We start from the raw sequence: 15,412 nt of genomic DNA, 5'->3' as shown, positions 1-15,412 counted from the left end.
TATTGTAGTAATTTAATTAGCTCTGTTCACTGTTGTCAAATGGAAATCATGTGTATAATGTATACATTGCTGGTACAGTTGTCTTGCATCTCTGGCAGCAGCTTACAGTATCATTGTTAGGCAGTGTATATTTTATTAGCCACAATGTGTTATTCCATTAATTCCATGTTCATAGGTGCACCAAGGAATCTCCATCTTCACTCATCAGAGAATGGACTCTCTAACCCACTGTTTATGTGACACTTTCTGTGCTCAGTGCTAATGGCAGTCATGCGTGGGCACAGTAACCCATCTCATTAAATTCCTGTCTTTAGGATGAGAGCCAGCCGTGGTCCCTGCTGAGCTTGTGCTTCGAGTTCACAGGCCTACACCAAATCACAACTGATGCTTCTCCGGAAGGATGGGGGGGATAGAAAGTGGGTAGTCTTCCCAAAAGCCTGGCTGTTTCACAGGTTCGCAATGGTAACGACTTCCCAGACTTGTGGATGGATGCACAGATGTATTGTCTCCAACCAGGAAGGCCTGCCTCCTCATCTTACTCTTCCTGAGCTCTGCAGCACTCAGCGTGGAGACAGAGGGAGGGAGACGTGAAGAGACAGGCATCAAAAGAAGTGCATCTTACCTCGCTGTTTGCTGATCACGGTATGCACACAGGCACGCCAAATCATACTGCAGTGAATGGTGGAGTCCTCAGTATGGAGCGGTTTAAAGTAAACAAACACCTCTGTTGTCTAGCAGAGACTGCCAGCGGGCTATGTACAGCTGGGATGTGTGACAGCAGCGCTCTTCTATGTCCACAGCTGCCTGCTGCGCGATTCAAATGGCTGAGAAGTAAATTGACATGCAGGTATTAGCATTTGTTGTCCACATGCAGCTCTTGTACGCACAGTAATGACAAGTCATGCTCAGCTGATTAGAGAATGTATATATGGCACAGGAAACCAGACAGATGTATTTCATTGACTGGTATGCTGTTTAGCACAGTCGTCCTCAAGGTTTTAGGGTAAGGTAAGCCTCTGGCTTAGCCCGGTGCGAGTAAGAATGGGCCCATTCCATATTTCATGAGGCTGACAGGTACATACCGATCTAATTTTGTCCTTGGAGACATTCGCAAGGCTCCACACACGATTTATCTGCAGGTCACCCACGGGGCTCCATAGAGGAGATGGATGAAGCGGTAACAGATGACGGCCCGTGAAGCACCAACAGCCTGAGTTATGAGTATACTTGTCGATAAAGTCCTCCACAGGCAAAACTACAGCGTGTAGGAGAAGCGGGTTAGTGACCGTAAACAGCCATAACTGACCATGAACGCCGGCGTCAAGATGAAGGGATCCCCCCGTTTGAAGACAGATGGAGATGGGGGCAGATTTATACCCTACTGTAGTGAATTGGGTGGTCATATTTGAGCCACTTGTCAAGAAGATTGGATGCGATGACAAGAAAATGTGGGATGCATATTTACTTGTGAGGGACGGCAGCAATTTATTTTGCACTAGCAAGCAAGTTGCAAGGCCTTGTAAAAATGATGCAATTTTGTGTCACGCCTCTGTGGAACAACCACTCTTTGAAATTAAGGTATATATTTGAGCTGGCAAAAATCGAGGATGAGACACTACAATCTGTTTTGCCTTTGCAAAAATGCACTCAGACATATGCCAAGCGAAAATGTCATCCAGAGTGAGCTGGCTCCTGATGACTTCAGCCCTATCATTTTATGTGCTTCTTAGACTACTCAAGCTTTAGCAGCATTACTGAGTCAGATGGAGGTTTTTAATCGTACAGATGAAGCTTCTGTGGTAATATAAGGATCAACAGCGTGGGATTACCCCTGGTTACCAGACCAATTTAATTAACCTGCAATAAAATGATGGTCAATCAATACAGTGTAATGCAAGGTGTGGAAAATCGATTTGTTCTCAATTACATTGCAATCAGCACCATCAAAGCATCTCATCTCCTTCCCTCCTCAAAGAGTTTGAGAACCAGAGGGAATTCGATTAGTAATTTAATCATTTGAACAAATATGGCCCTGCTGCTCTAAAACTGACAGGTCCATAAATGAAAATGCACTAAGGGGCACCTTCAGTTTCTGCGAGTTCCCAAAAGCTGTGAGATTTTAAAGATGCTCTAATCAAATTTGGCCAGATTTATGGACATCGTGCATCAGTCTCATGGGACAGGAACTGGGTGGAGACCGATACTCGGATGCTACTAAATAAAAGATAATAAGGCCTGTTAAATCAGGATTATCCCCCTTAATCTGGTTTGTACTGGCCAGGGAGAGCAGTGTCCTCTCAGCTGAAAAGACTGCACGCACGCACACACAGCACCCGTGCAGCACTGCCACCTAGCAGTCAAATCAAAAACACTTCAAATCACTTTTAGGTCATTGCAGACAGTTGTGCTCTTGGTCTAAACCGTGACAAAAGAAAGTTTGAACAATCTTTTCATTTTAAACGTAAAACCACCCCTCTCATTGCTGAACAATATAAAAATGAAGCTCTCTCCCTCTGCATTTCTCTCTTTTTCTATCCTTACCTTTTTTCCCCTGAATTGCCTTCTGTAGCTCTCTGTATTTGACACGCACGCATGCGCGCTACGCACACATGCAAACACGCAAACACAAAATCAGTGGAATTCCCCTTCAGGGATTACACTGCTATGCTAATTAAGTAAGCTGAAAAGATCAAGTGGGCAACTGATTCGACACACACGGTAGCACCGTTCTGACTCACCAGTTATGCTGTGGCAGTGGGCGGTGAGGGTGCTGGGGTGGGCCTGGGTTGCTCTCCCTGGAGGACAACATTGTTACCTTTTCCAGTCCATCAGTGGCTGCTGCCCTGGGGAAACAGTCGATACCAACTGTTTGGGCACTTAGTCACTGTTGTCAGCTGTCAGATACAGCAGATTAGACCTCACTTGGCTGCACATGGCTGACAAATCATCGGGATTGGTAACGGTTGAAAATGCGGCATGTGTACCGCTGCAGGTGGGTGGCAGGGTAGATGCGAGAAGGGTGGTCAGGTAATAAATAAAAGTGTTGCTTATTGTCAACATCCAAATCAGCCCTGGCTTCAAAGCTTTACTGTGGGGGTCGCAGGGAAACAGAAACCGCTGCATGACCTGATAAGGCATAAACAAGCATGAACATCATAAACCAAAGACCCTGTCATCCATTCATTTTACTGCTATATAGATAAGCTAGTCTGACCTATCTTATAGAATAATAAACTTATTTCACCTGCAAAACAGACACTTTGTTTTTTTGCCTTTGGCAAGCAGCTGTTTTCAGCAAAAAGGTCTAATAAACCTACTGCATGATAAAGATATGAACTAGCTGGTGAACATAGTGGAACATTTAGCCAGGAAAGAGACAGGAGTGTTTAGAGACCAAAAAAGAGCTTAAAGGATAGTACTGTATGTATTGGACTTGCATTTATCCTGTGACCAAAGCACCACTTCAAATGAATCCTGTTGCTCAGAGTCTTAAATATGCTAATAGGCTCGCCATATCAACTTTGAAAAGATAATATGCCAATGTTGTGTTTAATGTGTGGTTGGCTACAATAATTAGCCAAAAAATCAATTAATTTAGATTTACAGCAGCGTTTACAGACAGCAATTGGATTCCTCACATCCTTCTAGGAAAGTGAAATAATACAGCCTTTAAGTCCAAGATAGTCAGGAGTTGGATTTGGTTATTCAAACTGCAGTGCATGACGTGAACATGGTAGCCCTACATAGTCGACAGTAAACAAATTATTATTATTTTTTTACAACACCTCATTCCTTTTAAAACAATCAAATCATGAGACTTCAAAACCCGCAACCTTCCTGAAATTATAAGTTTATTTATTAATTAGTCCTGCTATAGCCTTGCACTGTTTGGAATTACATGACACCAATAGAAAAGACATTTCATCCACAGCTTCCGGTCCAATGTCCGGTCCAAGGTTCCCCCTTCAGCAGATGGATCTAAAAACAGCCTTCTAGTGTCCAACTGCACACGCATGATTGTGCACAGTGAGCTCAAATATCCAAATGCAGTAACTATTAGCAATAGGGGGACTTTAAAAAGCCTGAACAGACATTTCTGTTTCCTCAAGAACCTAATTTATGTGGGTGAATTGATCTATTTATCATTTAGTATATGGAACTTCTGAAGTTTGTCCATAGACTGTACCGGAAGGATGTTTATCATATAAATATTAAATAAATCAGCAGTAAGAGAGCCTGTGAGCTTTCCATCTTTTACCGTAAATGCACAAAGTATAAGATCCAAAGCTGCTCCATAGGCACAGCTGCATCGAAAATTGAACACAGGCCCTCCAGATAGGGGATGACCCCACTCACCAAGAGGCCATCTTGAAACCAGCAAAGAGGTTAATACAATGTGAACTCACAGTTGGATCCGAGCTCAGCCAGGCCCACTTGTTCTTTTCAGACAGAGTTCACTTCCTGAAGGTGGTCTGCTTTCAGAGCAGCTCAAAGCTCCTAAAGGCAGGTAACTGCAATAAAACTGGAGCCTGCATGGGTGTGACATTTGTCATAATGTGTATGTGTGTGTGTATGTTTATGTGTCAGTTAAAAGAGTAATTTTAGGTTTGTCAGTGGGTGAGAAAGGGGTGAGTGTGGAAAAAAAGGGAGAAAGGAGAAAAAAACTATTGACAGAAACCCCCAACTGTGGACAGCTTCTCTGGATAATGTGATGCTGGAATGGTCTGCATTAGGTATTTGGGGCACATCTGTGTCTGCATAGACCAATAGGACAGGTGCATCACTCCGTTTGATCAATCCCTTCTTTTCTGTCCAAACTGGAACAGCCCAAGTTGACATGTGGATACTTTGAACCTGTGCTACTGTGTACAAAGTAAAAATACCCAAACCAGGAGCCAGCCATCGTAATTTACATGGCCTATGTAGCCAAACATCGTGTAGTATTTAAAAAGATTCATTCAATTATAGTGCATTGTGTGTAATTGCACACATTTTTCTCTCACTACTTTCCACACACATGCCATATGTTGCTTGAGTATGTATGTCATTTGTTTGCCACATCACTTTGTAGTACAGTCAGTAACACGGTCATTCCAAGCAATTAGGGTTACAATCATATTATACTGCTTTCTGTAATGAAACTCCAAATACAGCTATAAATATAGTAAGAAGGCACTGAGACCGTGATACCTGACAAAATGGGAGTAGATAAAGGCACTTACATTAAAGCTTTAATGCGTAACTTTTTCATATTAATGAACGTCCGTTACATTCAAGCCATTGCCAAATGAGCTGCGACAAAGCTAATTAAGACTATCAGCTCCACACAACTCTCTCTGGATTTCTCAGTATGGTTATGTTCAGAAGATTGTGGCGTCTGGCGACTTTCCCGCGCTGAAACATCCATCGTGTTTTTTTAATCCTCCGTGTCCTCCTTGGCTACTAGCGACTGCGTGGAGGACGGGTGGGGGTGATACGCGATCACGGAAGGCTTGTATCATGTGGACGCGCCGACAGCGTTGTTGTCATTACTTAGAATTCCTCATGGGGGAGACAGAAACTACGCACTTATAGCGTTGATGTAATTTCCAAGTTATCACCTAGTGATAACTGCAATTTCATTCCTGTAGTTGAACATTTTTTAACTAAGGCAGATGAATCTTTGCCTCAGCTCCAGCAGCCCTGGGTGAATTCACTTGCAATTGCGTCCATGTGCATTGGTTGGCGTAGTCACTAGCATAGCTGCCTTCCAAACAGCTGACATGTGTTTGAATGTTAGCTAATTCAATGATTGATTTCAAAGAAGGAAAATAGCGCTTTGGATAAAGGCACTATATAAATGCTGTCCATCTATCCACTTGCATTCCACTATTCATTTAACTAATTATTGGTGATAGTTCCAGAGAACATACAAAACAGGTGATAGTCCTTTTCCAGTTGTACTGCAGAGTACGCAGAGTTTCCCACTTTACGTAACCACAATTACTTGTCTTGACATGTAGAAATGTTAAAGTGCTTGTCAAAATGTGAGTACGTTGCCCAGTCTACCCAGCTTTTTCAAGTTATGCACTATTCAATAGAGAAGCAAATGCATTTCTCATCCCCTGCCGCTTTCAGTTTTACAGACTCTCTGCGTGGCTATTTCTTTATTCTTTGATTTCCCTCGCAGTCTTTCAGGCTCCCTGTTGCTGTCTTTCCACGTGTGCTTGGGTATGATTGAGCAATGTCACACACACACACACACACACACACACACACACACACACACACACACACACACACACACACACACACACACACACACACACACACAAACACACACCAGCCCAACCCACTTCATGTAATGTTCAGCTCATGCATCACCTGCATACCAATTAGATTTCAGGTCCCACGGCTTATATTCAGGACTGAAAGCCAGCGGGGCTCCTGATACATCAGCACCCTGGAGTTGAGATCTACAGTACCCTCACTCCTTCTCCTGCCCCTTGGGGGAACATTTACAGCCAGCACAGGGTTTCTCTGCAGCCTCCTTGTCTCTGCATGTGTAGCGCTGATTTTTGTCACAGCTTAGTCATCCGGGAACCGGTGCTGTCTCTTTTTTTAAGTGCACGCTGTTAGCCCTGATCTAAGGGACCATCCCACCACTCCTTGAGAGTGAAAGCCCAGTGATTGGACTGTGGCTAGTGTGAAGAGGATGGCCCGACGTTAAGACTTTTGAGGTAATCATCACCGGCACTCGTGCACCTGCCTCGAAATCAATTGAGACATTTTAGGTTTGGCTGTGGTCTTGCTTGCTGTTGATTATCTGTCTCGATCTCTAATCTGCTAAAAGAACTCTCATCTCAAGGTAAGTGGAACATGAGTATGTGTCGGTATGAAAATAAACTGATGAATACTTGAGCACATAGCAGACAAAGATACTGCATGAGGTGAAAGGCACAGGTGTATGCTGGTGCTCTTAAACAAAAAGGGGAAATTAGTTATTGTAGTTTGGCCCGCTTATCAACACAGTCAGCATTTGCAGGCAATTAAGGTACTTTAAAAACCATTAGCGCCTGATTGCAGCAATTTGCGTCAAAGAATTGTACTCCTCGGTCAAACCTCAGGCAAATCTGAACACACAGACATGACATTTTTAGATTCACAGTGATTTGTCTATGATGATATCTACTATTTCCAACACAAATAAATGTCCAAAAATCTGCTTAGACATCATAGAAAAAAAGGTACTCCCTATAACTCAAGAACTTGCCTGAGAGTCGTCACGTTTTTGTGTTTTCTTCAGTATCAAAGTAACCCAGTTAGTGTCTGTACATCCCTGGGTTCATTGCAAACAGGAACTGATAATAATTCATTTGGCACACTTCTAATAAATAATAATAATAATAATAATAATAATAATACATTATATTTATAACGCACTAATTTAAAAGACATAAAAGCATAAACACGGGAGAACAAAAGCAGCAACTGGCGAGGTTAATTGAAAGTCATAGGTCTTGCTAAAAAAAATAAATGAGTATGGTGCCACTTTGCCAAAATGTAAACAAATACAGGCTAAAAACCAATAACCTTAACCTTAATTACCTTCATTGGACATCTGTTGCAAAAATACTACATACAACGTATTTGTCTTGTTCTATGTGTTTATAACATGAGCTACTACTAAGTTCAATTATACCAAAAGTTTATTCTCTATAAAACAATCATTTGTCATACTAATCTTGCCTTTACTTTGTAATCAAGAACCATTTAATGGGCAAGCTCTCAGATGCTAATCAGAGTTTTAATTGGTGCTTGATTAAAGGCAGGTGCAATGGGAAGGTCAATCAGTAAACAATGCAGACAATGCTAATGTGTTGCCTGCTACAGGTGCCTGGTTAGAGTGACTACGCTCCAGGCTATTTTCCAGTTAATTGCTTTTCAGCTTCTAACAAAATCAAACATCTTTGGCAAAGTGTTTTTTCTTCAGCCATTCGGTGGTGGACTTGCTGGTGTGTTTATTGTATCAAGTGTCTTGTATTTATAATAAATTCACAACTCCATTTTGTTGAAAAGATAAAAACGGCTACTGTCAAATGTAAAGTTGGAGAAAAAGACTGATGACGATAATTAGTTGTTTCTTACACCATGTGATACTGCACCAAGCTAAATTGCATCTCTTGAAAATGTTGCAGCACTTTCCTTTATTGTTTATTTCCTTATAATATGTTTAGTGTGTGCACCAAACAGACCAAGGCAAATCCCCTGCAAGTGGAAACTTAGTTTGGCAATACATCTTATTATGTTTCTGATATACAGTAGTTTAAATTTGCCTGTTGGAGCTCTGAACGCACCTATAATTTGTATCCCGACCAACACACAACATTACTTTGTTTTAACCACGGTGATCTTCCTCCAATGAATCAAGCAGCTTTAGTTCCATATACCTAACCATGCCTTATAAATAGATGCATCTGTAACACTTACGAACACAGTACACTGAATTGTGGCTGAGGAGGCAACTAATCCAGAACTATCTAGATAATTAATGGCCAATACGTAGCTCCTGCACAACTTTGAGGAATATGAAGTAGATAATGATAAGATGATGATGAGTTACTTGACAACAGACTGCTAGATGTCATTGGGCAATAAACCAAAAATGAGATTATGACTCCCTTACCAGCCTAATTTCAGTCATGTTGGCATGCTCAGTAAATTAGCTCCTCCAATCAGTCATTTGTTAAGTACCCACTCCTCTCATGCACCTTAAAGCACAACAATGAATCTCAGCTAGAGCTGGCATTCTGCTTGTCTGGGCTGCATGTAATGCCTACCATACACTAGAAGACTCCGAAAAGACTTTGAAAAGACCAAAGTCTGACACCATCTCACATGTAAAGAAAATCTGCCATAATGTCAGAGTTTTTAGTCACATACTGTAAGATGTGGCAATGACGGAGGATATTGCAGGGTCCCAATTTGCAAAGCTAAAACTAGATTTGTTTTGAAATGACCCCCCATTGACACCGTGACCATCAGATTTCTTCATCCACCTGGCTCTTCACTATCAACCACATCAGAACTCATGGAGGCAATCCTTCATGGTCTTCATGGGTGTGCATTTTGGGAAGATGCCACATTGCCACAATATATTATTATTATTATTATTATTATTATTATTATTATACTAATTACTATGATTACTATTAGTATTATTATTAATTCATACATTCAACTGAGAAGCATTTCTGTCCCTTGATTGATTGATGATTGCAAACCTGCATCAACTTTATCTACACCTTCAAATTCAACTTTGAGAACTACATTATAATTAATTATTATTATTATTTATTATTATTATTATTATTATTATTATTATTATTATTATTATTATTATCTTTAACTCTTTGAACTCCATCTGCAAACTTCAAACATGTCTTCACTGAGCCATCACGAACAGAAGTTCTAAGTTCTAAAAACTGGTAATGTTTTCCAATTCGACTACAAGACACCTTTTGCCCAGCCTACTTTTTCTTTTGTTCCGTCATATTTTGTCCTGCTCTTTTCAGGAGCCTGCCTTCCACACAGAAATAATATCCTTCCTCCCAAAATCCCCACTACCCCTTTCAAATGGTGTGTGTGTGTGTGTGTGTGTGTGTGTGTGTGTGTGTGTGTGTGTGTGTGTGTGTGTGTGTGTGTGTGTGTGTTTAATATGTAGTAGTATAAAAGTGATACAAAGTCCACACAGAAAGAATGTGTGTGTATCCGCACAGGGTGTGTGTGTGTGATGCGTCAGTGCAGTAGTACTGGGATAGTAGTGCCTGTAGTTTAGCAGCTTAGTAGTTACTGCATGTTGCATGCTGCTGCTTCTGCTTGCTACATTCTGCTTACAGCTACTGCCACCGACTAAACCTTGTGCAAGGGCAAAAAGAGGAGCAGAGTGCGTACGTCTCTTCCTGTCGGTACATAGACTGGTTGAGCACATCTCGGAAGCTGTGCTTCCGGAAACACAGTGTGGCTTCCGGAAGACCAGATCCACGACAGACATGGTTTTTGTCTTGAGGCAGTTGCAGGAGAAGAGCCGAGAACATCACAAAGACCTCTACGTAGCCTTCATCGACCTCAGCAAAGCTTTCGACAACACCATACCACTGTCAGATAATAACATTTCTGTTCAATTCAGATTACGAACAAGAGCTCCAGTGTGCTAGAGAGAAGGGATGTAAATTCACTAGTCCGAGGCAAACACTCAGAGTAATTGATGGAACTTCACTTACAACTCTCCCTGCTCTGCCTGTGATGTATGGGGATGTTTCACACTCTCCAAGCTTTGCTCCCTCTCCTCTGCTTGATATCGTATATAGGTTGAATTTCACTAAGTGTGTTGGCGTTTTTTCATCTCTGCTGCAGTTTGTTTCCTGGCACTGCTTATCTTCTCCTCGGTATGAGGAGCACCTCTAAACTGTGTGAGTGTGTGCCAGGCATTTGGACAGGTGCCTAAAGTGGCAGCATGCCGATTCCAGTCCCCCTGGGCCTCGCCTGTATTTGATATGCTACATCAGACGCCTCACAGTCGACCATGCGTTCACAGGCCAAGCTACGGGACCAAAACTGTCCTTCCTGTGTTCTGACAAGGCCTTCCTCGGGGCTGGTAAACAAGTCTGCTTGTTAGTGCAGCTATTGTAAGCTTTCTGTCGGAGATGTAGGAAACAAAAACTTGCTCCCACCTCCTTTATCCCACAGGCGAGTCGTTTTCAGCAGGTACATGTACTCGTAGCGGCTTCACTGTGCTCTAATTTATGGAATCCTTTTTTTTCTCTGCGGAAAAAGTTTACCATTCCAACTTTTGCAAAGCAAGAGTCTCTACTGCGCTTTTTCTTATCGCACCAAAGTATTCCTTTAAGACCTGGGGGAATGCACCTAGTTAGTTAAGAGCAACTTGGAAATACATTGCTACTGCTTTCAAGACAGGGAAAGCTTTCTTCTGTGCCACAATTTAAACTTCCATGAATAATGGATATATTTATTAAGAAACTATAACTGTGACTAGGGATAAAATAATGTTTTCATACTGTATATCCAAATTATTGACTGGTTAACGCTTATTGAATGTAGGGCTATATAGAAAGAAAAATGTCACTTTTTTGTGGATGGCCAATACGTTTTCATGTCATGATGGAGATGTAATTTGGTGCAGGTACCAAGTCATTTTTTCTTGGCCATGTCAAGTCGGTTTTGCCAAGTTGAGTCACAAGTTATGTCAAGTCATGTCACAGGTTATGTCAAGTCGAGTCCTAAGTTAAGGAAAGGCAAGGCCTGAGTGAAGTCAATCCCGCCCCACCCTCAAAATTATATTAGTAGTGGTATTATAATTATTGATATTCAGTGAAATAAATGACAAAAAGCTTTATAAAAGTTTATTAGTTTCTTACACAAGTAAAAAATACACTTTAAACACTGCCAGCCAGATCACAATATCTAGTCAGAATCAATTTTGATTCTGTTCGCAGAATATTCTTTTTACAAGTTGTTGCATTTGCAAAGTATGAGATTTGATAGAGTCCTGTCACTGAGCCGAACACAATGTGGCCTCATAATGACTCCACCATGGCTTAAGACCCTCCGGGATGCTTGATGCTGGCACTGCAAGCGCTCTAATTGCAACGGGAAAACGTGCAGGGAGGATGTACCTATTTAAAAACCTTAAATGAGAGACAGCCCTGCCCACTGGCACTGCACAGGCCAAGATAGTCATTTAACTGTGTCTCTGGATTTCTAGTTGTGTCCTGCTTGTGGCTCTTTCTGTATACTGAGAATAACCCAGTGCTCTCCTCTACCTGCTCCTCTAGATCTTGGAATCTGAAAAATGCATCAACAGCGAGCTCGCTGCCAGCCAGGCCTCCATGTGAGCTTGCCTCCGTGTTCAACAAGCCTTTCACATCTACTAGGACTCAAGCCGCTCAACATCCTCCTGGCCGTCCCAGCCCCTCCACTTAGTAAACTGTACATTCCTCAAGCAGCAAACATATCTGCTTGTCTCAGGTCAAAAATCCTTTAAAGCTTTAGTGCATAACTTTTTTATATTAATGAACGTCCGTTACATTCAAGCCATTGCCAAATGAGTTGATGCAAAGCTAATGAAGACTATCAGCTCCACAAAACTCTCTCTGGATTTCTCACTATAGCTCTGTTCAGAAAATCAAGCAAAGATAATTACCTTGAATTATTATTCTGAAGAGTCCATCATGTTTTTTTAATCCTCCGTGTCCTCCTTGGTTACAAGTAGTCTATATCCACGACGTTCCACTCCCGGGATTGCTCTCGTTCTGCTGGAAATTCCGCCGGATGTCACTCTTTTCGGATGTCCGTTTTTGGATGACTATGGTTAACTGCTCCTCAGATTTCTGCAGGGTAAATCAAGACAGCTAGCTAGACTATCTGTCCAATCTTAGTTTTCTGTTGCACGAATAAAACATCCTTTGAACGTACACGTTCCACCAAAACAAGTTCCTACCCGAGGCTATTTTGCAGCGGCAAGGCGATTGTGATTGGTTTAAAGAAATGCTAATAAACGAGAACATGTTTTTCTCCCATCCCGGAATGTGGACTAGCCAGACCCTCCATAGCAGTGCTGTGGAGGAAGGTCTGGCAATGCGAGACTAAAGGCAACTGCGTGGAGAAGGGGTGGGGGTGGGGCATGACCACGGAAGGCTTGTATCATGTGGCTGGGCCAACAGTTTTGTTGTCCTCATGGAGGAGACAAAAACTACGCACTATGGCTTTAAAGAGATAAATCTAGTGATCCCCATCCTACCATCCCCCGAGTGAGACAAAAAGATTGCCACCAGGGAAAGCCTCAGTATGGTCATTAAATCTGCAGATTCCCAGTTAAGCGAGACTTATCTTCTCATCAGTAGGTTTCTAGTAGCTTTCAGTATCTACCGTGACGTGATCTCCTCCGTCTATCTAGAGAGAAGGCAAGAACTTTATTCCTATTTGACACAGATTATCTATCTGAATCTCAAACACGAAAAAAAAAGTACCATATTTAATTGTTACCGCAAAGTCGCTCTCTACATTTCCTAATCAAACACTCTGTCTGTTTTGGTAACAGATCACACCACTCCCCTTTGCCCCCCGGTGCCATTTCAGCCTCCACCCTCCAGTACCTGATTTCTGCCTCATTTCCAGCTTTTGCTTCTCCAGCAGACAGGTGCATCATATTGATTTAAATTTTTAATCTACAGTAATTTCAACGAAAATGTAATAATACCCCAACTGCATTTTTCTTTGCATCTGCAGCGGAGACGCTGCAAAGACGCTGACACTGACCCATAATTCCATCCCAGATCCCTCCATGGCAAGATAACTGACATGGTTCAGAGACATTCTGACTAATCATCCCTCCACACCAATAAATATATTCCCCCGTTGATGCTGTGCAGACCACCTTCTTCAAGCTAAATATCCCCTTGGGGACAATAAAGTATATATTATCTTCTCACAGGTCTTTCGGGATCCTAACATCAAAACAAACAACAAATATCTCCAGTGTGCATCTCAACCAGAACCAGAACATTTTCTCAGTTGCTAGAGAGAGGGGTAAAGGAAGGATACCGTATCAGATTTAATTAAATTATTGATTGAATATTGAACGCCCTACTGGGTAATAAAAAGCTGACAAAATACTAAAGAAACTTAGATGGCAAAAAGTCTGGCCCTCATTGCAGCAACTTTCTTATCTTCCCATAATAGGCTTAATGTTCGTCCTCTCTGTTTTTCGGCAGTGTGCAGTGATTGAACAAGCTATGCCACATACTGATACATCTGGAAGTATATTTTGCATAACAATAGCAAATAGTTGGGAACATTTTTATATATATATTTTTTTCAAAATGCTGTTTTCATTTCTATGAAATTGTGATGAAATAATCACCCTCTCTGGAGCTCTGATGTGTATTATCAACCACCTCAGAAATAATGAGCGCGACACGACACATCCACCCGTGTCATTATTAGATTCTTACTGAATTGTTGCGTCTCACAGAGATGTCAAAAACTATTTTCATGCCAGAGGTTTTTGTTGTTTTTTTCAGACAGGGCCTTGCATTTTTTTGTCATCTTAAAAACTGTCATTTCATAATCTCTCCCCTACTTCTGAAAACAAGCTAAGTCATTTTGACTGGAGGGAATTTCAACACGGTTCAGAACTGTCCAAGGGACTACATACAGTAAAACTAAAAGCTATCATAGGGAGATGCATAGAAGGATAAGGTTCTATGATTTAGCAGCGGCCTGTAATCCTTGAGATAAAGCAGAAAATCCCCTGAAGCAAGAGGGAATGAGTTCTACAGATGGAGAAATAAGGGGAGGCCAGAGGACAATGCTTTAATGCAACAAGAAAAATGAATTCAGTCCTTTCAAAAGGTTCTGTGTATTGGCAATTATAGTCAAGTACTTTAGACACTCGTGCGGAAGTGCGAGTGACACTACTTTACTTCTCTTCAAGGTGAATGTAAGGGGTGTTCAATCACAACCAATATCCACTATTCTCAGACTCATGGTCGATAGACCCTTTTTAGGGGGGCTCAAGCACCTGTAACCCAGTCAAGGAAAGGGTCAACAGAAACTTAGTGTTTCAATCGGAGGTGGTTGTGCCAGACTCCTGCCTTTGGCTGGGTCTCTATCTAATCTGTCAGAGGGAGAGCAGGAATGCGCTTGTGAAGTTTAACGTTGGTAGTCCCCAGAGAAGAAGAAGTTGGTAATTTCATGGCGCAGATTAGAACCCAAATTGAAACGCAAGCAACTAAAATTGCTGAATGTTAGAACACTGTGTCAAATTGGTCGTTATTACTCTGACTTATAAAGTGTCAGGTTTAGTTCCATCATAGGGTTAATACTTTCAAAAACTGTCTGACATTCACTAGCTAGCTCAGAGATTATCAGATAATGAAATTACTGATTTAGCAAGGGGGTTAACACTTTTTCAAGGCACTATATCCGTGTCACATTCTCATTAGGGGCTGAGACCTTCTAAAGGTCTGATCCTGGAATCGCCCCAGCTCAGACTTACAGTGGTTGTAGCCTTATTAAAAGAAAGGGATCAAACATCAGGGTTAGCTTACACTTAACTACTGTATGTACTGTACTGTATAAGCAATTTATGACCCCTACAACAGTATTATGCACACCCAAAACTGCACTAAACACACCTTCAGTGGCAATAAACACAGAAAGACTGCCCTATACTGTAAGCTAACTTAACGCAGCACTGTACACGTCTATAGTATCACGTACATGGTCTCAGCTCATCATTTGCAGCTACTAAATTAAAAGAAAATAACTCGGGAGTTTTTCATGTGGCCTTGATTGTAGCGATTTCATTAAAATTAATTGATATTGCTGATATATGTTTAAAGAAAAACAA

At 41.6% G+C, this 15,412-nt stretch overlaps 1 long non-coding RNA gene across 2 annotated transcripts; it reads left to right on the top strand.

The window, feature by feature from the left end:
* Positions 1-6,441: 6,441 nt before the first annotated feature.
* On the top strand, positions 6,442-13,489 carry LOC114547432 (uncharacterized). 2 transcript variants are annotated; one of them, XR_003691157.1, is made up of 4 exons: positions 6,442-6,719; positions 11,835-12,027; positions 13,100-13,198; positions 13,288-13,489. It is a non-coding gene; the product is annotated as an uncharacterized LOC114547432 (long non-coding RNA). The 2 variants fall into 2 exon arrangements; XR_003691156.1 differs by lacking the exon at positions 6,442-6,719 and adding an exon at positions 6,756-6,847.
* Positions 13,490-15,412: the final 1,923 nt, after the last annotated feature.

Source organism: Perca flavescens, chromosome 20, assembly GCF_004354835.1.
Source record: "Perca flavescens isolate YP-PL-M2 chromosome 20, PFLA_1.0, whole genome shotgun sequence".
Classification (NCBI taxonomy): Eukaryota; Metazoa; Chordata; class Actinopteri; order Perciformes; family Percidae; genus Perca; species Perca flavescens.
This window is presented reverse-complemented; position numbering and strand designations above follow the sequence as displayed.